The 25,101-nt window shown below is 44.5% G+C and overlaps 1 long non-coding RNA gene across 2 annotated transcripts in view; it reads left to right on the plus strand.

The window, feature by feature from the left end:
* The first annotated feature begins 23,918 nt into the window (after positions 1–23,918).
* LOC109497366 overlaps positions 23,919–25,101 on the plus strand; it is a 32,550-nt gene continuing 31,367 nt past the window's right edge. For both annotated transcript variants that reach the window (XR_002153514.1, XR_002740616.1), the window contains exon 1: positions 23,919–24,220. This is a non-coding gene — a long non-coding RNA (uncharacterized LOC109497366). The remainder of the gene's footprint in view (positions 24,221–25,101) is intronic.

A 25,101-nucleotide genomic window follows, 5' to 3' on the forward strand; every position in this document is an offset into this window, starting at 1 on the left:
ATTCTACATTGATATTCTTAGGTACAGTATGTGCTCTTTCAATAGGTGGTTTCAACTCTTTTTATTTTAGGAAAGTTTTCCTGAATTATAGTTTTTTACCATTCACTCTGTTCCCTTGCTTTTGATTTTTTCTTCAGATACTTATATTATCTTCATTTTAAATCTTCAATATTTGTTATTTTCTCTCAAATCCTTTTTATCTCTTTCTTCATTTTTTGTTGATTTTTTTCAATTTTCCTCTTTCTATCTTTTGTGTCTCTTAAGGCATTATTTTTTGTCTTTTCATTCTTGTGTTTCTTCTGGTTTAGTCTTTAATTCTGATAAACTTTTGAAAAAAACTTTTCCTGAGTTATGCAGCTTCATTTCTGAGTTTTTCTAACTCTTATTTATGTTTTCTTTCATGTGTTACACTTTTTAAAAACATCTTCTACTATTTGAAATAGTAAATTATAGGGTTTTTTTTTTTCAACGTTTATTTATTTTTGGGACAGAGAGAGACAGAGCATGAACGGGGGAGGGGCAGAGAGAGAGGGAGACACAGAATCGGAAACAGGCTCCAGGCTCTGAGCCATCAGCCCAGAGCCCGACGCGGGGCTCGAACTCCCGGACCGCGAGATCGTGACCTGGCTGAAGTCGGACGCTTAACCGACTGCGCCACCCAGGCGCCCCAGTAAATTATAGTTTTGATCGGCTTTGTGGGCATGTCTTTCTACTATGCTTTAGTTGTCTGTAGGATGTTATTCTGCTCTTTACTCCTTTTTCCTTATGGTAAATTTGTATAGGATTTGACCTTGAGGATTTTCTGTTGTCAGCTTTTAGGCGGAGTTAGTTTTCCTGAAATCTTAGAACGAGATCGAGTCCAAAAGCATTCCTCTAACTCAAGGAGTGCCCGCTTCTGTTATTTTGTGTCGTTTACAAAATCTGGTGACTTTGCTTTCTGAGGTTTCTGGGGTCGGTTTCCTTCCCACTTTGACCTGGGCCTTTGCTTTATTTTATTTTATTTTATTTTATTTTATTTTATTTTATTTTTAAACGTTTATTTATTTTTGAGAGAGAGAGAGAGACCCACAGAGTGTGAGGGGGAGGGGCAGAGAGGGAGTCACTGAAGTAGGCTCCAGGCTCTGAGCTGTCAGCATGGGGCCGATGTGGGACTCGAACTCTTGAACTGTGAAATCATGACCTGAACTGAAGTCAGACGCTTAACTGACTGAGCCACCCAGACGCCTCTGGGCCTTTGCTTTAAAAAGTATGGACTGATTTCTGAATTTGCCAGAAATTCAGGGGCCACACTCATCTCTGCATTGTTCCAGGTTTAGTTTAGGTGCTACCAAAGCAAGCACAATTATAGCCTTTTGACAGGTTTTGCTGCTCTAACAATTCTTTCCATAGAAACTAATATTTAAAAAAATGCAAATCTGATTATGTCACTTCCATCCCCACCCTGATTGCTCCGTGGCTTCCCACTGGACTTAGAATAAAATCGAAACTCTTGCCGTAGGCTCAAAGCTGTGCACGCCCTGGCCCTTGTCTTCTTCTCAGATTTTCTCTTATTTTCTACCTCTCTTCCCTAGCCCCCTCGCTCCAGTCAGACTTGTCTATGTCCTGGAACAACCAAGCTTGTTCTGCCTCAGGACCTTTTCACCTGCTGTTCTCTTTTCTTGGAGCTCTCCCCTGCCTAGGGCTTCAGCTCTCACGTGCCTGGCTCTATCCCATCCTTCAAATATCAGCTCAGATGTAACCCTGACTGAGGTGATTCTTGGCCACCCTGTTTAAAGTGACCCTGCACCCCTGTCTGTCACATCTTTCTTTAATTTCCGTCTGAGCTCTTGTCACAGTCAAAAATTCTCTTAGCTTTTTCTTTACCTGTTTGCCACATGCTGACTGAGGCCGAGGATCTCTCTTGCCTTGTTTTCTACCATGTGTCCGCTGCCTCGTACAGTCCTGACACACAGTCAGGGCTCAATAAATATTTATTGAAAGAACAAATAAGTTGGGTTCCCATCATCTGTGTGCTTTTAAAAATCTTCACTGCCTCACTGCCCCTTCCACCCTTTGTGCAGAGTCACTTCCTAGCGCACAGTGACGCCTTCCTTAGGACTTTTATCCCCTTACTCTGTTATTCAGCCATCCATTCACAATTGTATCTGCTTAATCCTCTCGACCGGGGGCTCCTTGCAGACAGAGTTAATGCTATTTGCCTCATGTCCCCAGCTCATAGTGGGGATGCAATAAATCTTCCTCGAATGAGTGAGTAGATGTTTTCTCCGGACAGCCGAGGTGAGAGGACATTTGGGAAGGCACCCGACGAGTAAGCTTGGGAAGTTAGAGAGGAAAATATTTTCAAAGCCCACTCTTCCGCTGTGTGGCACTAAATGTGCTTTCTTCTGTGGTCCCTCATTTGATCCCCACGAAACCCTAGAAACTGGAGCAGGTTTTACTATTTTGAAACGAAGACACAGGAGCCTTGTGAGTTTAAGTCTGGACTTAACAAAGTCTAGAGGGAGTGAACTGAAGACAAAAAGCCATTTGATTCCAAGCACGGTGCTTTTTGCATGAAACCGGGCCGGGTGTGTGTCTAACACAGCACAACGAGACAAGCGTTCTTTCACGGATGATGAATGTCGGAAGGTAAATCCACAGAGAGCTTGCGTTGCTCTAGGCCAGTGCGGCATCATTGGAACAAGGGTATAAACTCGAAAGGGCTGTGATGGATAGGACCCATCTGGGTGCACAAAGCCTGGTGTGGATTTTTAAAACATAAGAGTCTGGCTATCATTCTTGTCTAGAACAGGAGCTGAGAACCAGACAAAGGTGGGGACATGATGGGTCAGGAGGAGGCGGGAGGTGGGAAAGGGTTGGTAAACAGGGCCGTGCGAGGATGAGTGAAGGTGCCGCGTGTGGCGGCCGCGGATTATGGACGGCAAGGAGCTGTGTGGGAGCTAAAGGGGTGATGATGGGCAGTTGGTGGCAAGGGGTGGCCGGAGCGCTTCTGCCAAGGTGGGGAATGAAGTGGGCGCCCCACGCCAAGGCCAGATCTTGTCCACGGCCTTGTGGTGCCCTGAGCGTGGGGACTCTGAAGTGTGCCTTCTGTCCGTGGCTGGTGTGCGTTTCCTGCGGGCTCCTCCATTCTCTCTCTACTTCAGATTTTCACTTCGAAGAAGCTGCACTACAGTCTAAGTTGGATTCTGGGAGACAAATGGCACGACGCTGCCACCTTCATTCCTCATTTACTCACTCTTTCAGGAGGGCCTCCTCATGGATGGTGGGTGCAGGCCACTGAGAACCTGAGGCTGAGTCTCCCGGGGACCCGGAGGGTGCCCCGAACAGAAGCAGGCCGTCGTCTCCCACGTTCAGGCAGCAGCCTCCCTGCCCCACACCCTCAGCCACCACGCGAGTTAGGGATGCTCGGCGTTTGTGGCATTTTCTGAGCACTGGCGGCTGCCCTGGGTGGAAAAGCCATTTGGAAGCTGGTGTCAGACCCTGTAACCCCGCCCGTCCCTGCCCAGCATCTCTGTCCCTCCCCTGTCCCACCTGTCCGCCTGGTGTCTCCATCTCTGGCCACAGACGCTTGGACCCCCGCCTCCCCATCGGGTTGGTCAGGTCAAGGTACTGATATGCTCTGGTTAAAGGACCCTGCTCTGGGAGACCACCTCGCTCCAAATACTTGCCCCCTGTCGCTTGCTAAAGTTTCACTCACTTCCTCCAGCAGCCCTCAAAGGTACCTGTTTCATAGTCCCAGGGTCAGTGTTAACTCGTCCTCCTCTTTTCCTTCCCTTTGCCTCACTGAACACTCATGGGAATCACTAATACCCATTACCACACCTGGGAGCAGCGGTTCTCAAACCTCTCTGGAAAACGATGGCATTTCATTTATTTCATTTATAAGATCGAAAGCCCAAACTTCGGCTGAAAGCAGCCACCAGCTCACGCTAGTCTCCCGTGTATGGACTCGTGGCAGAGAAGTACCGGCAGTCCGGGGAAAGTATATTGGGGGAAATTATGAATTAAGAAAATTCCGTCCGTGAGCATGGTCCTCCTCTTCCAAATGAAGACCTGGGGATTGTGAGCCTCTGGCGGAGCCCCCTCCGTGTGCTGTGGGGATGAGGCAGCATTTGAAGGAGGGAGTGACGAGGGAAGGAATCACGCACGTCGTGCACCCACCATAGGAGAATCAACCCTGGGGGCTTTACGGTGAAGTTTAGGTGTCATCGGAGGGGGGCCCCGAGGGCTGGAGAGGGTTAAGAATAGCCAAGGGGTCCCTAGGAAGCTCCACGACAACATTTTTACCCTGGAGGAAAGCTGTATAGAGGGTTGGGAATGATACTAATAGCTAACACTTCTAATAATGTCTATGCCATGGCCACCACTGTTTTTTTTTTTTTCTTTTAAGCCACTTCATTGAGACGTGACTGATATACAAAAGGCTGTATGTAATTAATGTATACAACTTGATGAGTATCTACCTATGAAACAATTACTAGAATCAATGCCATGAACGTGTCCATCGTCTCCAAAGGTTTCCTCCTGCCTATTGGTCCCTTCATTCATTCATTTCATTCATTCATTCCAGCACTGTTTTAGGGGTGCTTGTATCATCACCATTTTACAGATGGAAAAACTGAGGCACAGAGAGTTAGTTAGAGAGTTAGTTGCCCAGGGTTAGTTAGTAGAGGTGGGCTTTGTGGAGTCTGTGTCTTTAACTACTGCCTTACCTGGCCTTGCTGACAACCGCCCTTCAGCGTTCCCTGCTCCCCACCAGCGGGTAGCCTCACTGTGTGTGTGTGTGTGTGTGTGTGTGTGTGTGTATGGGGGAGGGGGCGGGGGAGAGAGAGAGAGCATGCCAGTGAGCCCAGGGGTCAGCGCTAAGCCCCAGCAGCACTGAGACTCTGTTTTCCTCAGTGCCGTGTCCTTCCCACCCACACAGTGCTCAGGAAATGTTTGTTGACTCAGTGAAGGAATAAACTTAGATTTTTCTGAGCGCAGGGCTCATGTAGCTCTTTTGTTAGCAGTTATTTCGTGGCCTTCGTTGTGACCCAGTTTTCTTTTTTCATTTGGGTGAAAAACGATTCTGGCATTTAAACAGCATGACTTCATTGTTGATTTTTTAAATCTATCCCCACCATCAAATTCCCCTTTTGGTATTTTGTCTCTCCTAATATATTTAAAAACATCTGTCTTTGTAGTCTTTTTCTTCTTTCTTCTGAATCTATGATGCATTTTAACAAAGGGTATTCTACATATGCAAAACAGCTATATTTTTTATTTTAATTTTTTTGATTCATTCCATAATAGAGGTTAAGAGTATAGCTTTTTGATAATAAAGAACTTTCTTACTATCTTTCTGATTGACGGAATAGGCAAAGGAAACACCATAATTGTGTGAAACGGTCTGACTTAGAAACCAATTATAAGGAACATAATTATCTACTAATAAAATATGCATGTAAGTCCTTGGTTGCTGCTTCTAATATTGCCGTAGACAAATGTGTAGCTAGCAGAAACTTGCATAAAGCAAATTGAAAGCCAACCCTTTCTAGATTATGTCTGAAAATCTTGTGACAGCCAATATCTCAGAATCAGAAATAATACCTGTTTTTTCTCCAGCAAATGTCTCACCATCTCCCCATTTGAGTGTGTGTGTATGTGTATGAACATGTGAGTGTGTGAGTGTGTGTGTGTGTGTGTGTGTGTGTGTGTGTGCATGTGTCGGAGTGATGGGATGGCTCAGAAGGGATATTTTCTCATTGGAAATTAAAGTTCACAACTCCCCCTTTCTGTCTACTGATGATTATCAGTCTATAGGTTTCTCTGAGCTTCAAAGCTGGAACTCTAAGGTTCTTTTTTTTTCTTTTAATTTTTTTTAATGCTTATTTATTTTTGAGAGAGAGACAGAGACAGAGAGAGAGGGAGAACAGAGGAAAGGCAGAGAGAGAGGGAGAACAGAGGAAAGGCAGAGAGAGAGGGAGACACAGAATCCGAAGCAGGCTCCAAGCTCCAGCTGTCAGCCCAGAGCCTGACGCGGGGCTCGAATTCACAAGCTGTGAGATCATGACCTGAGCCCAAGTCGGAGGCTTAACCGACTGAGCCACCCAGGTACCCCGGTTCTTTTTTTACCATAAGGATGCAAATGAATAAAAAGCTCCCCCGGTTCCCTTAGAAAGCACATCACTACAAAATATCCCTCTGCCCACCTCAGTTTCCATAAGCTGTCGTCAGTGGAACAAGGGAGCCCAACACCCCTCACTTTCTTTCGGCGTCTCAACGGGACCAGGCCTGTCTGCTCTGGGACAAAACAAGAGAGGCTTCCTTGCGGCCCTCCTCTCCCACCTCTTCAGGGACATTCGTGAGAAGTCTGCTAGGCTGGGGCAGGCTTGCCAAGGTGGGGTCAAGCTTCACAGCCCTTCTCCTTAGGCATTCAGAGCCTTCACTCCTACCTGTAACATCCGAATAAATTCTTGTCCTGAGGCCGGTCAAGGCCTCACTGAGGTGCTGTGTCGCTGAGATTATGCCTTGTGCTTCCTTCGTCCTATTGCTCTGCTGCAATGTCCTCACTCACTATGTTTTATCAGTTCTAAAGGCATGTTTTTGGGGGCGGACATATTTTAGCATCTTTGAAATCGGGATGCATCTTACAATCAGTAGAAATTCCATTTCGTACCAACTCTGTCCTGAAGGCTGTGCTGTGAACAGCCTGTGGCCCCGAACACATGCTGAGCTTTCCTGCCAGGCCGTCTCTGCTCCTGCTGTGTCTTCTGCTTTCCGTGCTTTGTCTGCCTGTGGAAACCGGTCCAGCTCAAAGACTCGGGTGTATGTGGAGGCTTCCCTGATTATTCCCATCCAGAAATTATCCGTTTCTTCCCTAAAATCTCTACAGAGATCTGTTTGTGCCTTCCCGTGGTATTTAGAGCCTTCCTGAAAACTGTTTATCAAATTGTTTTTCTTCCTAATAAATTCTGATTCTGATTCTCGTGGGCATATGTAAGCAAAAGATACATTTAAAATCCTCAAACGGTTGCTTTTCCATGAGCAATTTGGTAAGGAAGTTTTGGCAAAACTCTGATTCAGATACAGTATCTGCTATTAATTTTATGTGAGATTTTTCTGTGTAAGGATCAACAGAAGGACATGAAAATACAAGTACTTAAGAATACTTTCAATGTCCTATTATTTATTCTAAAAATTTCATATTTTTTCAAATTTAAAAAAATCCAAGGAAAATAGAAAAATAGAAATGTTTCTGAATTTTTCATCTCCTCTCTTCTACCCCTAGGGCATTTACCTTTTTGATCCTTGGGGAGAAAGCAGAATAGGTAATGAGCCCAAATTATGGTGGGGAGGCTTGGGGGTGTTTGCCTTAAATGCCAGGGTGGAAACATAGATTTAAACCTGCTTAACTAGGAGGAACTCTTTCAGAGAGTTCTGAAATGAGGGAAGCGGTAAGCAATTTTTCCTGTCTCAGCTCATGGAGGCCCGGGACGCTGTGGTCACTCAAAGTGGGAAGTAGGGAATGAACCCAAGGGCCTTCAGCATCCCCTAGCAAACACTTACAGAACTTTCACCGTGTGCTGGGCAGAGGATGGCTTGTGGATGATGGATGTCTGGCACTGGGCTTTCCAGAATGTGTATTCAAATTAGCCAGGCAGTTTCCACGCCCTAAGCTAAAGCAGTGAGAAACAACAAAGGTTTGAGTCTGAGGAGTGGAAGGAAAGGACTACAAAAAGAAGTAGATAAATACGATAGAGAGAAGAGTTTCTGAGAGTAAATGATGAGTTCAGTTAGGTCCTCAAAGAAATCTTCACTGACATACTTTTAGTTGGAGAAACCGTCTAAGCTATTATCAGTACGTGCGCCTTAGTGTGAATGAGTCTGGGAGCATTTCTGTAGAGCAGATTTTACAACAGTGGCTGTGGGGGAACACTGAGCACCCAAGGAGGAGAGGGGTGCGGCTGAGGGAGGAAAGATGGCAGGGCAGAGGACTCCTTCCCCCTGTGTTCCTGAGACTGCCCTGGAGGAAGAGGCAAAGACAAGATCTGCTCTGGTCTTCCTGTAGGCAAGAGCTATCTAGGCCTGCCGTGTGACTTGGGGGACCATGAGAAGCTGGGCTCCACCTCCAGCATCTGCCCTCTGGAGGGCTCTGGGTGGGTTGGCCATGGCTAGCCTGTGCTTGCGATCTGAACCCTCCATTCACAACGTGGCCTTTTCAGCCACACAAGTTGCGAACGCTGGGTTTGGCTGGTCACTGTCGTTGCCATCTTTCCTCAAGCTTCACAAAGTCTCATTTACAGCTGGGAATACAGTACATAAAGAAAGGTGCTGAATCGCTGGAGCACCCGACAAAAACCGGCTTTCTATCACTTCCTCTGAAGGCCCCGAGAGCTAAGATAGCATCTGAGGCGAGGGAGACTTTGTTATCTGGCAAATAGGTATTCCAGTGTGTACTCATATGCCCAGTCACTCAAGATTCATCTCTGCAGGAAACTTTCAACCAAACAAAAACATCGCTTTCTTACTCCCTTAGGTTTCAGCAGTATTGAATCATTGCATTGATCTGTCTTTTCATGGTTGGTATTGTGTCTTTTAAGTGCGAATGGGATCTGTGACCACATTGCAAATCCTAAGATTGTTTCTCAGAGCACAGCATGGAAATGGTAGCATACAAATACTGTTTGCAGAAGGCCTTGTAGCCTTCCACAGAAAGGTCGATTGGCAATGCGATTTCTCAATTCAACTCCAAAACAATTAAGCATTTATTGAACATCTATTATGGACTAAGCTTTATGCCGGGCACAGGAGATGCAAAGACGTAAAGTGAGAAACTATCCTCACCCTTGAGTTTCATTCATTCATTTATTCAACAAAACCCTATTCTAGGCACCGCTGCTACCACGCCAGTGTTATCTCATGGAGGTCATATTACAGCAGGGGCAGGAAACAAATAGTATAACAGCAGGTGATGATTCCTAGGCCTTAGGGAGAGAGAAAGCAGGTAACCCGAGTCTATGTGTGTCTGTGTATTTTAGATGGGTGGTCATGAAAGACCTCTCTGAAGAGATGGCACCTGGCTAGAATTCTGAATAAATCAGGGACAGATTTACCAGGGACAGATTACCTTGTAGGAGGTGGCTTGTCTTGTGTGCCCGAGCAACAACTTGAAGGCAGTGGCTGGGCTTGGTGAGCAAGGGGGGATCTGCAGGAGGTGAAGGCCAAAGAACCAGGTCAGATCGTGCAAGGCTTAGAGGACACTTCTGGACTTAAATTTTATGCTGTTTTATTTTGATTTTTGCAGTTTGATTTATTTTTAGCGTACGGGATTTTAAAAGTTTACTTATTTTGAGAGACAGAGAGTGAGCACAAGCAGAGGAGGGGCAGAGAGACAGGAGAGAGAATCCCGAGCAGGCTCTGCTCTCTCAGCACAGAGCCTGATGCAGGGCTCAATCTCATGAACCATGAGATCATGACCTGAGCCAAAACCAAGAATAGGACACTTAACTGACTAAGCCACCCAGGCACCCCTAGCATATAGGGTTTAGAAAAAGAAAAACATTAAAAAAAATTTTTAATGTTTATTTATTTTTGAGAGAGAGAGAGAGAGAGAGAGAGAGAGAGAGAGGAGGGGCAGAGAGAGAAGGAGACACAGAACTGAAGCAGGGCCCAAGCTCTCAGCACAGAGCCTGATGTGCGGCTTGAACCCATGAACGATGAGCTCATGACCTGAGCCAAAGTTAGATGCTTAACTGACTGAGCCACCTAGGCACCCCAAAAAAGAAAAACTTTAACTGAAGCATAACAAACACAGAAAAATACACAAATCTCAGGTATACAGACTGAATATACCTGTGTAACCAACACCCAAGGTTGAGAAACAGAATTTCACCGGCACCCCATCCTAGCGCCGCCTCACAGACACCCTTCCCTCCCCATAGAGAACAACCATCTGGCTCCCAGAATGACTGATTTTGAAGTTCATACAAATGAAATGTGTCTTTTGTGTCTTGTTTCATTCATTCAACATTATGATTCTGAGATTCTTCCATGTTGTGTGTTGTGTTTGTTCATTCTTGTTACTGTATAATATTTCATTATATGAATATTCCACAATTCATTAATCTATCCATTCGGGTTGTTTTCAGCTTTTGGCTATTTCAAATACAGCTGTTATGAGCATGCATCTATGTATCTTTTGGTATATATGTGTGTGTTGATATAAATCTAGGGATCAAATTGCTGGCTCATGGAATAAATATATGTTCAACTTCAGTAAATAGTATCAATTTCCAAAGTGTTTGCATCACGTTTCACCCAGATCAGCATTTTATGAAAGTTCCAGTTGTTTCATACTCTTGCCAGTGCTTGGGATAGCTTGTCTTTTGGCTTGTGTGTGTTAGCCGTTCTGTTGTGCATGTCGTGGTGTGCCATTGTAATTTTAATTTGTATTTTCCTGACACTCATGAACTTAAACACATTTTCATTTTCATATGTTTGTGGGCCATTAGGATATCTTATGTTGAGAGTTCCCTGTTCAACTCTTTTGCCCATTTTTGTTTTCTGTTAATTGAATGTCTTTTTGAATACTTTGTAGTTCTCTATATATTCTGGATACAAATCCTTGGTTGAATATTTATATTGCAAATATCTCTCACTCTGTTTTGTATCTTTATTCTCTTTATGGCATCTTTTGTGGGGGGAAGTTCTTAATTTTAATGCAGCTTTTTTATTATTTGTGGGGTTTTATTTTTGTGTTTTGTTTAAGAAATCTTTTCATATTCAAAGCTAACAAAGATCTTCTTTTATGCTTTTGTTTTGCAATTTTATTATGTTATCTTTCACATTCAGGTCTGCAGTCCATCCAGACTTCATTTCCTTGCATGATGTGAGGTAGGGATGACACTTCAATTTCACACATATGGCTAGCCATTTGACCCAGCACCATTTATTGGAAAGATCATCCTTTCTTCATTAGATTTAATTTTGAGTGCAGTGAGGAGCTGTTTGAGCCTGTTCCACAAGGGATTGACATGATCAGATCTGTTTTGAGAAGATCAATGTGACTGTGCTATAAAGAACAGATGGTGGGAGGCAGGGGTGAAAGCAGGGAACCTAGGAAAGAGGTTGTTATAAATAGGCCAGATGAGAGATGGTGGGTACATGGAGTAGGGTGGTAACAGTGAAGATGAAGAGATATATTTTGAAGATCTTGTTTCATAGGGCCAGCTCATGAATTGGATGCAGGGTGTGACTAAAACGACAGAAGTCAAATGTGGCTCCAGAGTTTTTGACCTGAACAATTAAGCAAATAATGGAGAACTACGGGAGGGTACCTGAGCTCTCCAATATCCATGAAAATAATTCTAGCTGTCAGACCTGTGTTCAAATTTGGTTTAACGTTTTATTTATAAACACGTGGAAGAAAATATAAGTTGATTAAGTCAACACGAATTTGAGCTCTTTTCTCCTTTGTCTTTTGTCTACCAGTGAAATTGGAAAATGAAAATACTTCACAGCCTCCCTTGCAGCTAACAATGACCACATAACATAGTCCTTGTCAACAACCAGTTTCAGAGGTGTCTTGGAGCCCCGAGGGGTGCCTGATACATGGTAGGTGCTGTGATATTTGTTGAGTGAAAGAAGAAAAGAATGAAAAGTATAAATGATGTAATTCAAGATATAAGAGGTAAAGGAGATATTTCTGGAATGACATCGATGGAAGAAAAAGGAAAGTGATGGAGAACAAAGGCTGAGCAGCTGGCTTTGGCAAAATAGAAGGACAGGTTTTCTCTGAGAGCAGGTCATCGATTGTCCTGATGGTCACTCAGTCCAAGGAACTTCTTTTATTCTTGACTTTGACTCTGGTGAGTTAATGTTGATTACCCTCTCTGAGTTTTCCACTTTTATCCTCTCTTCTAGTTCTCTTACTTCTCTGGTCACACCTTTTTTGGGGGGGGGATAGCTTTATTGAGATATAATTCACATACCATACAATCCATCCATTTGATATGTACAATACAATGGCTTTTAGCCCATTCACAGATATGTGCAAACTCTACTTCGAAAAGAAATCTGTACCTCTTAGTGGTTCACCGTTCTTTCACCACCCCCAGCCCTAAGTAGCCATGCATTAAGTGCTTTTATTCTTCCTTTCCAATCTAGGTCCTCTTACTTCTGTTTCTTGCCCAATTGTCCTGGCTAGAATCACCCATTAAGTGTTGAATAAAAATGGTGAGAGACAAAAAAATGGATGTCTTCATCTTATTCTTGATCTTAGGTGGAAGTTATCCAGTTTTCACCATTAAGCACAATGTTAGGAGTAGGTTTTTGTAGATGCTTTTTAATTGGGTTGAGGAAGTTCCTAATTCTTCCTATTCTTAATTTGTAGAGTATTTTTGACACGAAAGTATGTTGGATTTTGTCAGATGCTATTAGTGCCTTTTTTGAGATGATCATATAGCATTTCTTTTTTATTCTATTAATATGATCTATTATATTAATTGACTTTTAGATATGAAATCAATCTTTCTTCCTGGGACAAATATCACTTGGTTAATGCTGTATAACTACATTTATATGTTGCTAGATTTAGTTTATTGATATTTAATTGAGGATTTGTGTTCATATTCCTAAGAGATATTAGTTTTCTTGTGCTGTCCTTGGATTTTGTATCAGGGTAATACTGGTTGTATACGTGAGTTGGGAAGTATTTTCTCCCCTTCTATTTTTTGGAAAGAGTTGTAAAGAATTGACATTAACTCTTTAAATGTTTGGTAGAATTCAATGGTGATGCCATCTAGGCCTGTTGTGGGTAGTTTATTGATTACTAATTCAACCTCTTCACTTGTTAAAGGTCTATTCAGAATTTCCAGTTCTTTTTGAGTCCATTTCAGTAGTCTGTGTCTTTCTAAGAATTTGTCCATTCTTTCTAAGAATTTGTCCATTTCATCTACACTATTTAACTTATTGGCACACAATTGTTCTTAGTATTTTTTTACATTCTTTTTTATTTCTGTAAGGTTAGTAGTAATATCCCTTCTTGTACTTCTGACTCTAGCAATTTTTTCTTGGTCAGTCTGGCTAAAGATTTGTTGATCTTTCCAAAGAACCAGACTTTGGTTTCATTGATTTGTTTATTATTTTTCTATTCTCTAACTCAATAATTTCTGCCCTGATCTTTATTATTTCTTTCTTTTTGCTTGCTTTAGATTTAGTTTCTTTCCCCCCAATGTTTTAAGGTAGAAGGTTAGGTAATTGATTTGAAAATTTTCTTCTCTTTTAATATAGTTTTACATATACAATATACAATACAACCATAATACCTTAGAGAAGCTTTTAGGGAAGGCAGGTGCCTGAGAACCTGATCCTCTTAAAAGACTATAATTTGTGCTGCCAAAATCTGGAGTCCTCTCCTGGATGGCTCTTGGTGTGTGGTCAACTGAATGAGTTTTCAGATTTATAAGGAAAGATCTGGAGAGAGACATAGACAGGGAAAAGACTCTTCATGATAAAGTGGGAGAGTCAATTTTTTCTGCCAGATGGAGGACAAGCCGGGAAGAGGGACTCTGGGGAGTGACATCCAGAGTGGGCCACAAGATGCAGATAAAGCCACCTCATACAAGTGACAGGAGCAGGTGCAATGATGGAGGGAGAAGATTCAGCAGGTGCTGAAATGTAGAACCAAAGAAACGTATTAGGTGAAACAGAAGCTTGGGGAAGAAAGGGAATCAAGGCCATTTTTATTTAAGTATTACAAAATAAACATGACTTCCCAACACTGGCAATGTCATGGTCACCTAGGTAGTCTGGCTTTGTCCATGTCTCTTTTCTCCGCATACGGGAAGTGAGTCCCTTGGCTCATCTGAGGACATCACATCCAACACAGTATGGGACTTGGTTGTTGAAATAATCAATGAACAAGACATGAATAAGGATGGAAGAGATTGGGGAGGGAGTTAAGAGGCTGGGAGTGCTGGGGCAGGCCAAACAGGGTTGAGTGATCAAGGAAGAGGGTTAGATAAGGACCCAACAAGAAAAAATTCTGTGGGACTCAGATTTCTAGCAGCCATGTTCCCTGAGAGGAGAAGTGGCCCAAGGACTGAAGGACCAACCAGGTGGGCTGTGAGGCAGACAAGGGGCCCTTTCCCTGGCTGGGGACTCTATTGTCAGATGTTTTTTTCTTTTTTTTTAATTTATTTTTTTTCTTTTCTTTTCTTTTCTTTTCTTTTCTTTTCTTTGTGAAATTTATTGTCAAATTGGTTTCCATACAACACCCAGTGCTCATCCCAAAAGGTGCTCTCCTCAATACCCATCACCCGCCCTCCCCTCCCTCCCACCCCGAATCAACCCTCAGTTTGTTCTCAGCTTTTAAGAGTCTCTTATGCTTTGGCTCTCTCCCACTCTACCCTCTTTTTTTTTTTTTTTTTCCTTCCCCTCCCCCATGGGTTTCTGTTAAGTTTCTCAGGATACACATAAGAGTGAAAACATATGGTATCTGTCTTTCTCTGTATGGCTTATTTCACTTAGCATCACACTCTCCATTTCCATCCACGTTGCTACAAAGGGCCATATTTCATTCTTTCTCATTGCCACGTAGTACTCCATTGTGTATAGAAACCACAATTTCTTTAGTCAGATGTTTTTTCTAAGTGCAGCCACTGACTATTTACTTTTATAAGAAGTGTGGCTTCAGGCGCCTGGGTGGCTCAGTCTCTCAGGCATCCGGACTCTTGATTTTGGCTCAGGTCATGATCTCACGGTTCATGAAATTGAGCCCTGTGTTGGGCTCTGCACTGACAGTGTGAAGCCTGCTTGGGTTTTTCTCTCTCCCTTTCTCTCTGTCCCTCCCCAGCTCACACGCTTTTTCTCTCTTTCTCTCTCTCAAAATAAATACATAAATAAACATGAAAACATTAAAAAAAAAAAAAAAAAGAAGTGTTCCTTGAGTGACTTTGCTATGTTTGGATAATACTAAGTAAAGCAATGATTTATGGGCAACTGTTGAGAGCAGCCTTAAACCCCAGCCCTGGGCTGGCAAGATAATATTGCTATATTCTTTGGAAGATCTCCTCTTCAGAGTTTATTACCCTTCTCGAGGTTGTAGTCAAATAAAGTTATGTTTGCTTAAACCGGATGTGCTTATCTGAGTTGTCTTCCTTTTAGGAAAAAAAGAATGGATACAGTGACATAAATCTCCAGGGCACCACGGAGATGAAACTGATGGGGCCACATGCCGCGGGAGGGAGGGGGTGATACCCTGGGGGATGGACACACTGGGAGAAAAAGTGAAAGCAAACAGTCACATTTGTACAGCCCCAGTCCTGGAAGTGGATTTTGATTCCTGTCACACGCAGCTCCAAGGTGCCCCAGCAGCCGAGCCCCTTCTGTGTTTGCTTATTTGTTTAGCAAAGGGAAATGTCCCCAGTCTAGCAGACTTCACGAACTGTTTGCCTGAAGGGAATCACAATGAGGGAGCGAAACCGGAAGGCAGGAAATAAGGCTCGAACATAGGCTATTCTTTTTGAAAGGGCATTTGTACAATGACTGTATAATGTTCTGTCTGACCAAACAAACCATAGTTTTAAGAAATTATCTGTTTTGTCACTTCTATTTCCTCAGTGTCACATAGTAGGCGCTCAGTAAATATTGTCTTGATGCATCTGGTTTGTTTTCAGTTTTTGTCTTTCCAAGCGATGCTGCCTGTGAACACGGCTACCTACAGGCTCTGCGTGTATCTGATCACATCCTCCGGATAAATTCTTAGGAATGAAATCACTGGTTTAGAGCCATGCTTCTCAACGTGCACACGAATCATCTGGGGGTCTCGTTACAATGCAGGATCCGGTTCTATGTGTCTGGGGTGGAACCTGAGAGCCTGCATTTTTAAGAAGCTTCGGGTCCTGCTGACGCTGCTGGTTCAGGGACCACACTTTGTCACTTGAAGCCCTAGATAAGCAGGTGGGGCCGCTCCCCTCCAGGGGGTGGGCTTGAGTGGACCAGGCCCTGGGTGTCGGGAGAAAAGAGGCAACTAAGGTCTCTAAAGTCAGTCCCTAGACTGTCCAGGTGAATGTGTGTCCTTCCCTCATAAAATATGAGAACGACTAAAGAAATAGCGGTGGTGAGTTTTGTGAACTGTTGGGAATCCAATAGACACTCTGAGAACCCAGAAAATCACTAACGAGCTAATAAATAGGCAGCTGGCAACCTGCCAATTCTCAGGAGCATCCATCCAGGCCCCACGCAGGAACAGGTGATTGCGGGGTCAGCTCAGGCTAGCTTTGCTGGGGACAGTCACACTGCCATCTGCCGAACCCTGCCTCGGGCTGAGAGCAAACTGCTCCCTCCTCCTTGCCTCCACTGTGGGGTCTTGAGGGACAACTTGCCGCAATTCAGCCCTCGGTCAGCAGGAACCCTTTGCTCCGAAGAAACTTGCCCCAAGATACCCATTGTCCTTCTGTCTGGGTTTACTCCTTCTTATGTTTATTTCCGGGACTGTTCTCTTCAAAGTGGCGCTCAGGGGGCCGGCCAGAGAAGGGCGGGAAGTGCGGTGGGTAGCGTGCCCCCAAGAACTTCCACCGCAGATTTACAAACGGAGTGTGAGCTCCGGCTTGTGATGTGGTCGACCTCCAGGGATAGTTCTGAAAAGCTGCCAGGGTTTTATCAGTTCTTATTAACGGTTTCATTTGGAGAGATTTGCCCCTGAGGTGATTTTGTGAGATGCAATCTAAAACCGAAACAAAGAAATGATTCACCGAAAGCATCATTTAGCCTGCAAGGGGAGAGGAATCATTCCTTCCATAAAGGCCTTTGCTAAGAACTAAACGCCGTGAAAACCCTGAAAACATATTTCAAATACTGCAGTTATTCTCAGGCAATCTGCTATGTCCTGTGTTTCTGCTAGTTCGATCACATGAGAGGAAATTTCTTTTCCAGCCGGGAGTTTCGGAGAATGTGACCAGTGCCAGGACACCACCTGGGCCCCAAAGGAGTGCTGGAAAGGTCTCGCAAACGTGGGACCTGCTTTCACTCGGCCACCTGACCCAGCTAAGGAGACAGACCAGAGGCATACAGAATGTCCTGGTACCCAAGCCCTGAAAGTGCGCATCACAAGACCGAGCGAACGTAGACTAGCCTGATATGTACAGACGTCCGATTTCCCAGCGGAGGCGGCCTCCCCCTGTCTGTAGTTCTGGGACCCTTGTCTCTCGTGTGGATCACTCTCATGGCTCTGTTGCTTCTGATCTTACAAAAAGTTTTTTGTGAATTTGTCTTAACTCCCTATCTCATAAGCTTCTTGGAGAATGTTAGGTCTGGCTCGACGTGGTAGCCTTCGTGCATAATAGACTCTCTGTCTTTTTTTTTTTTTTTTTTAATGTTTATTTTTGAGAGAGATAGAGCATGAGCAGGGGAGGGACAGAGAGAGAGGGAGACACTTAATCTGAAGCAGGTTCTGGGCTCCGAGCTGTCAGCACAGAGCCTGATGCGGGGCTCAAACCCACGAACCGGGAGCTCATGACCTGAGCCAAAGTCAGATGCTTAACCAACTGAGCCACCCAGACGCCCCTAGACTCTCAGTCTCTTATGAACGAATGATGGGTAGAGGATCGGGTAGAGACAAATCAAGAAGGTTTCCTGGAGGAGATGACTTTCCTCCTAGTTTCTGAAGAAAGTGATGACCTTGGGTTTGGTGAAAATATCTCCTTGATTTTCCTTTTCTCTGTTTTGTAGGCTTTCTATACCCTGTTCTTATTTTATTTTATTTTTCATTTCATTTTTTTAAGTTTATTTATTTTTGACAGAAAGAAAGCAAGCAGGGCAGGGGCAGAGAGAGAGGAAGAGAGAGAATCCCCAGCAGGCTCCGTGCTGCCAGCACAGAGCCTGATGTGGGGCTTGAACCCACAAGCCACGAGATCATGACCTGAGCCGAAATCAAGAGTCAACCCTTGACCAGTTGAGTCACCCAGGTGCCCCCCCCGTTCTTATTTTAAATGTGACTGATTCCCCAGGTCCTTCCATGTGTGTCTGTCTGTATCAGTATCATCCATCTATATCTATACTCTTTCATCCGTAACTCTCATCTACATTTATATGGTGGCTCCCTTCCTCCAAAACTCCCATCAGACCTCCCTGTGGAGCGTGGTTATTCCCGTTCACGTAACTGTGCTCGTGGACAAAGACGCCTGCAGATCCTCCCATTTCCCTTGGTCACTTGGGATCTCAGGATATGATTTCACTGACAGCCTGACTCTTTCTGTAATTCCTTTGCTGAACTGCCGATTCACAATTTCCTCGCAGCCTTTTGCTGAGTGTAACTCAAATCATCTGTGACTTTGACCCAACGACAGGAAGCTCACACCTCAGAGGCATGTGTCCCCTGGCATCAGAGTGGGCAGACGGTGTCCATCGCCCTTGTTTGTGAGAACATTTCAGAGCCAAATTCAAGCGCTGTCACCTTTGCCTGGATCTGACTCATGAACTAATTAGTCACATTTGCAGCTAAAGAAGAATGAGCTGTGGGAACAACTTGATTTATTTTCTCTTTCAACAATCTTTTGAACCTGACCGTGTATGGCGCAAGAGGTCTGCTCCTGTATCAGCAGCTTGACTGAAATATTTATTGAGCACTTCCCACAGACAGAGGAGTATGAGGGCTAAGAATTACAACGATGGAGGGGCGCCTGGGTGGCGCAGTCGGTTAAGCGTCCGACTTCAGCCAGGTCACGATCTCGCGGTCCGTGAGTTCGAGCCCCGCGTCAGGCTCTGGGCTGATGGCTCGGAGCCTGGAGCCTGCTTCCGATTCTGTGTCTCCCTCTCTCTCTGCCCCTCCCCCGTTCATGCTCTGTCTCTCTCTGTCGCAAAAATAAATAAACGTTGAAAAAAAATTAAAAAAAAAAAAAAAGAATTACAACGATGGGAAAAGAGGCAGGGGCTTTAAACTTACTTCCCGGGCTTGACAGGCAGGTCTCTGGGGAGCAGGAGACACCTGTTAACTTCTGATCCCAGGATGGGGCCAGGTCAGCCCTGCTCTCTTCTATGCTTCTGGCCATTTCTGGACAGACTAGAGCTCAGTGGGGTCTCTGGGGACAGAACCAGAGGCAGGAGCAGAAGTGCAAGCCTTCTAGACAATCCTACGATAATGGAACCGGCAGGGAAACAGAAGAAGAGCAGATTTTATGGTTGTATTTAGCTCACATTTTATCATGCAAATAACAGTGTGACCATTAGGTGAGGGCAGTGGTCAAGGATCAGCCTGGTACTTAGCCCTGCCCAGTAGTACTTGGAGAGAAACACCAAGCACTAAGCAAAAAGCACTCAGGGTCTCACGGTCCCAACTCAATAGCCAGATGAGGCTTTCAATACTGTTCCTCCTTAAGAGGGAGCAACCTTCTTTTTTCTTTTCTCTCTGCGTCTTCTCTTCACCACGAAGCCATCTCAATTCGAGGGCTCTCTGGTGCTGGGGCAGGAGCCCGGGGCGTGTCCGTGTGCAATGTGTGCATAGTGTGATCGTTGCCTAACTTCAAGGGCTCTCTCAACAAACGATTTGCTTCTCAACAGTGCCTCTTATACCTACTTAAAAAAAAAGCTTCTGGAAATACAAATGAGAGCAGAGACCTCTGAAAGGTCCCTTGTCATAACTTCCTTCCATTTAAGAGACTAGTCGTGTGTGTGTGTGTGTGTGTGCGCGCACACGCGCGTGTGTGTGTGTGCACGTGAGGGAGAGATGAACACTGAGTTGGTCTTTTGGGATGTTTATGACTTGATTGTCACCAAAACTAATGGTCAAGCTAAGCGCCCCAAGAGGGGCCTCTATCCTTGCAAACCAAAGCCAGAGCATTTATCATGTTTCCTCCCCCTGTCCGGCTCCCACCCTCTGCCCCCACCACCTCTCTCACCACAGCAGAGAGGCTCCTGCTGAAGGAGGCAGATGCCGGCAGAGCTAGGACACGACTGAGACGGCTGTACCAGCTTCTCTCCCCATGTGGAAACATCTCTTCGACAACGGGGTTCTAACTCATCGTGCTCTTTGAAAACTGCCGGGTGCCTGCAGGATCTCGCTGTGAGCGGAGTCCCGGAGTCTCGAACTACTGGGATCTAAAGAGGAAGCAGCAGGGGAGCAGAGAGCCCAGGGAAGATGGGTTTTCAGATGCCCGTGGAGGCTGGCTGGGACTCGGAGATCTGTGTGCGACAGGGCTGTGCACCCTGATGCCGGGGCGTGCTGCCTGCCCTCGGGGTTCAGGAAGGTCTGGCAGGAAAGTCAAAAAGCTAAGTCTATAGCGTCGCTCTTCAACTCATGGAGTAACGTTTGGTAGGCAGGGGAAGCAGAAAAGCAGGAGCAGGGGCGCCTGGGTGGCGCAGTCGGTTAAGCGTCCGACTTCAGCCAGGTCACGATCTCGCGGTCCGTGAGTTCGAGCCCCGCGTCAGGCTCTGGGCTGATGGCTCGAAGCCTGGAGCCTGTTTCCGAATCTGTGTCTCCCTCTCTCTCTGCCCCACCCCCGTTCATGCTCTGTCTCTCTCTGTCCCAAAAATAAATAAACGTTGAAAAAAAAAAATTAAAAAAAAAAAAGAAAAGCAGGAGCAATTCCTTCCTGGACATTCTTCTAATCAATAAAGCAGGTGAATCTAAGTCCTATAAATATGTACTTCCCACCAAGGGAGAAAAAATACAGCCCTTCAATATTTTGGTTTTCCTTGAATTAGCCCTTATGCAAAGCAGTTGCTCCCCTCTGCCATGAGAACCTATTCACCCCAGAGTCTGCTTTCTAATGAACCTTCCAGAGGCCCTAGATTTGAATTTCAAAGAGCTTTCTGAAGGGTCCAGAGCTGTATCTTTACATGTAGAAACATTCAGAACAGAAAAGAGCATGGAGATAATTATTTTTCTCATCATCTGTACAAAAAAGTCCTTTTCTCAGCTTTATTGAGATATAATTGACAAATAAAAATTGTATACGTTTAAGCTGTACAGTGTGATGTTTTGATACACACATACTTGTGAAATGTTTACCACAATCAAACTAACACATCCATCACCTCCCATAGTTACCTTTGTGTGTGTGTGTGTGTGTGTGTGTGTGTGTGAAACATTTAAGATCTACTCTCTTAGCAAACATCAAGCATATAATATAGTATTATTAACTGTCTGTGCAAATAACTTCTAAAATCTCCTGTGGTTCAGGGTCACGGCCAAGGTTGGACAGGGAATGAGTAGGAATGAAGGCTTAGATTACCTCATAAGAGCACCGTGCTCATTAAACTCCTGCTTTCAGAGTCAAAGAAGGAAGGTGTGGGGGTGGGGATGCCGTCTGGGACTCAGAAGGAAGGGGGAGGAGAAAGTCAGTGACTCCTGCATGTACCTACGCCTTCATGGTCAGACCTTATAACTGAGCTGCTTGAATGAGCCTGGGGGATGTGCTGGGCTCCATGAGGTTTAAAGGTGCGGTCTTTTCCACCTGATCTCAGAATCTGGCTGAGGAGCAGAGTGAGGACACCAACTCTTGGAATACACGGAATGCTGTGTTATAATGGAAGTTTCTAAAGTGCTCTGGGAAGCCAGAGGAAGGCGAGAGCAACAGTGTCTGGGGCCAGCGGGAAGGTTTCACGGAGGAAGCCGCAGCAGGAGGAAGAGGCACAGCCGGGAGGAAGGCGGGTTTTTGCAGGAGGTGGTCACCCAAGCCTGCTCTCTCCTCTGAGAGGGTGAACTCAGAGACGCCAAGAGGCACAGAACTCTTCTGGAATTCACCAGAGGCCTGAAATAAACTCAGGATACTACTGGCATTCGGAGACTGCCGTGAACTATAAATAGAGAGTAGAGAAGATGTTCAGAATATTTTCTGAATGTGGAGGAAACTCATAGATGTTCCCGGCTTTGAGGCTGTCCCCCGAGAGCTGGGGCAGGGTAGGATCCATTGAATGACAGCCTTCCTTTCACAGGGAGCCTAAGGAGCTTGACAGCCCCAGAAGACTTGCTCAGAGCTTAGCGCTCAATGCTCTGCATCCGTGTGACTGTGGGGCGAACAGAGACCACACGGGGGGCAGAAGCCGCTCTGGGATGCCAATCAGCCGGTGCAGCTCACTGGCTTCTCAACAGCTTAAAAATAATGCTTCATTATGACTCATACTCTTTGTATAGGAAAATCCAAAGAAAACAATTTGGGGGGGCTTTCTGCATTTTCCAGAAAAAGGAATCTTAGGGTGAAAGAAGCAGATGAGGTTTCTGACCCTATTTTCTCCCTGGCCTCAGTTTCCTCATCCATACCAGGAGGAGGCGGGGCCGGTGGAGCACAAACTCTTTTTCCTGCTGAGACATTTTCTTAGTCTGAGCGATACGCAGACCAGCAGCTGTTTGCAATTACTCAGCCAGGCAGTCAGAGGATGTTCTCTCCCCACCATGTTTCTGCATCTGCCAAACTGAATTCTTTTTTGGGCAACATCTGTTCTTATTTCCCATGTGATGTTGTCCCAGTTGACCACAAAAATAATTACATACTTATTCTGAAGTAATCAGTTCATTGAAATCCCTTTCAACAAGATAGCAGATTTCACTGGGAGAAGTGACATGTCAGGAACAGAGTTCCTTCTGGGGGCCGCAAATCAGGGACCTTACCGGTGCCCTTGTCTTTGGGGGTGGTGGGGAGAGGCAGAGGTGACTGCTGTTTGGAGTCGTGCTAGACCTAAAATATCAGCCTCTTTTCCCTCCCTTGGAGCTGAGCTGTGGGAGGGCTGCTCACAGACGGTGAGCCAACCCTTATATAAAGTTCATGGCAACATAGGTAAAGGAGCAGAGGACTTTCTTACGGCAAGAGTAACACGATTACGTATATTCTATTTCCTTTGTTATCTACTTAAAAGTTCTCAAGTAAGCCAGTAGTAAAAAAATAAAAATAAAATAAAATAAAATAATAAAATGTGCCCGAGACAAACTCATCTCTTGATCCCTTGAACCTAGTATGAATAAAGGTTTTGGGTCAAAGGGTGATAATAGGAAAATAAGATTCACAGTCACTTTAAGGAAGTGAGTGAAGGTTTGTAGAGCAGAAAATAACACTGGAAAGGCAGACCAGGTGTTAGATCTTTGATGACCTTGTATGACACGTTGAGCCTCTGTACTACATTTTATGGAAAATCATTGGAAGGATCTGAACATCTGGTTTAATTGGATTTCACAATCTTCCTTATCTCAGCCTGCCCCCACTTTGAGGGGACAGAACACAATGTATCATCTATCCCTGGCATATATTGTTCTGAGCTCTACATACTTCCCTTTCCTTCCTCAAATGATGGTCTTGCATAAATGTTTTCCAGGAAACTGAAAGTTTTCTGGGTTTGGGGGGGGGGACTGCTAAACCTTTTAAAGTCAGTAATTATGGAACTTGTCTGTATTCATTTATTCAGTGAACTATATATTAAACACCTGCTATATGTCAGATGATATTCTAGGTTCTAGTAACACAATGAGTAAATCATAGTTCCAGACCTCAAGGATCTTAACTGTGGAGGGAGATGCTAAAAGGTATATTTCTTATAATGTAGTAAATGAGATAGAAATAAGCACCAGGAACGGGGCGCCTGGGTGGGTTAGTTTGTTAAGTATCCGACTTCAACTCAGCTCATGATCTCATGGTTTACCAGGTGGAGCCCCACTTCCGGCTCTGTGCTGACAGCTCAGAGCCTGGAGCCTGCTTCCTATTCTGTGTCTTCCTCTCTGTCTCTGCCCCTTCCCTTCCCTGCTCCTACTCTCTCTTTCTCTCAAAAATAAATAAAAACCATTAAAAAAAAAAGAAAGAAAGAAAGAAGCACCAGGATCTGTGGGATTATAGAGGTTCAAGGGAAAGGCTTCTTAGAGAAGATGAAACAGGCCTGTGGGTTAATGGATAGCCAAGAGTTAAGTAAACAGGTCAAGAGGGGCGCAGGAGCATTTCAGGTACAGGGATCAGTTTGGTGTGTCCAGTTTGGTGTTATGAGAACGGAATGCTCCAGAGAGAGGGGAGCAAAAGTCAAACTGTTATAGCTGGGAACTGAGGAACCAGAGGAAATGGAGACAGAGAGGGAATAGCTTATTTTAATGACCATGCTGCTTCTAGAAATACGTAAAACAGGATAATCTCCAATCCTTCTGCAAATATCCAGAAATTCTGGACAAAATACACCAAAGATTCTTCTGAATGACTGAGGAGCTTTGAGAAAACGAGAGGACATTCTCTGGTTCTAGAAACAGAAGGAACTGAAAATCAGACTGGTAAGCTTTTGCTTTATTCCTTGGATTAGAGAAGAGCACAGAACAGGTGGGCAGTCTGTGTAGTCTAGGAACTTGCATTTTAAGGCCCACATGGCAACAGGCCATGTGACCATAAGCTGATAAAAAAAGACCTGGAGCTGAACCAACCCTCTCCTTCAATCCACATGCTCAAGAGGCTATCTACCCTCAGTGAAAGGGGACTAGGAAAATTTGTGCTCTGGCACAGAAAGATAACAGATAGCTTGTTTGTCTTTGGTTGGAAAAAAGAGATCCCCCTTCCCTCTTCCTCCAAATTAATAATCGCAGGGCTGTGCTTCATCAGAGTTTTGGGTAGTAAGTTGATACTACTCATATGGTCCAGCAGCAGCCAAACCAAACATTTTCCATAAAAATGGTTTCCAGATTAGGGATACAGTGAGGACTCTTTGCAGGAATGAATGGAAAATTCTTCTGAAGGGGACATGTTCTCCCACACAGGACATAAAAGTTTGTATAGCAGAGACAACAAAAATCAGGTTAGACCCCTAAGAGCTTTCTTTAGATAATTAAATGACAATATATTAAGGATAATATAAAATAAATGTATTTAAGTGATTAAATACAAAGTGATTAAATACAAAGAAGGGTTTAAAGTCATAACAAGACAATATGTGAAAATATTGGCAGATTTGAAAGACTCACAAAGAACTTTTAGAAAAAAAGTCATTGGAAAAATTTAACGAGTAAACAGCAATAGTATTCGACACCACTGAACAGAGAAAGAGTCAAGTGGAAGATTCACCTGAAGAGATTTCCAAGGATGCAGCACAGAGATAAAGAGAGATAGAGAGAGAGATACGTAAGTGATGTTAAGAATCATGGAGGATAGAATGAGAACATAC

The sequence above is a fragment of the Felis catus genome, chromosome A1 (genome assembly GCF_018350175.1).
Source record: "Felis catus isolate Fca126 chromosome A1, F.catus_Fca126_mat1.0, whole genome shotgun sequence".
Classification (NCBI taxonomy): Eukaryota; Metazoa; Chordata; class Mammalia; order Carnivora; family Felidae; genus Felis; species Felis catus.